The following is an 896-nucleotide window of genomic DNA, read 5'->3' on the forward strand; positions in this document are numbered from 1 at the left end:
ATATATATATATATATATATATATATATATATATATATATATATATATATATATATATATATATATTCGAGCTTTTCGAGCCTAATTCGAACGAGCCAAGTAATACTCAAGCTCGGCTCATTTAATTTCGAGTCGAGCTCAAGCGAGCCAAATATCGAGTCGAACGCAAGTCGAACGCGAGCCGGCTCGCTCATTTGCCAGCCCTACTGAAGGATAGCAATTTATTATTATTTATATTTTATTTTATAATACTTCTGCCCTATAAATAGAAGTTTTAAGTAGGTTTTAATTTAAACTTGCTGTGTCAGGTTATATTTTTTTAGTCCTTTAACCTCGGTTTATTATACCATAGTCCTTAATTTACAACTTTTTAGTCCATTATAATATATTGTAGGCCTGAATTTGCTTTATGATTGATTGTCATCAAGTTCTGTAGTTACGTTTTATTGCTTTGGGTCAACTTAATATTTCTGCCATTAGTAAGTTGGGCACCTGAAAAAAAATTCAGTCAAGGTAGAAATATTTGTTTGAAAACTGCAGTTTCAACTGTCGAGGATTATATTTCAAAAGAAGATTTAATGAAGACATTTTTATAAATATATAATGTCTAAAAAAGGTATGTACACGTAAAAATTCGGGGATGCAAATATTTGGTTTAAAAACTAATCCATTATCCGGTGAGTGCGAAAGCGAGGAAGTCGGTAGATTTCGAAATTGAAATTCCATTGACCTAAGAATGTTTGTTGGGTTTTGACTTATTTACGCAATGGAAATGGACCTTCCTCACTGTATTTTTATTTTCTTAAAAGGTCGCGGATCTTTTAAATATGGCACATTGATGTATGGTCGGGTCCACTCACGTTTTCTTGGGTTCGAGTTTGCTGCAGTTAAATTGG

This window comes from Ananas comosus, linkage group 8, assembly GCF_001540865.1.
Source record: "Ananas comosus cultivar F153 linkage group 8, ASM154086v1, whole genome shotgun sequence".
Lineage (NCBI taxonomy): Eukaryota > Viridiplantae > Streptophyta > Magnoliopsida > Poales > Bromeliaceae > Ananas > Ananas comosus.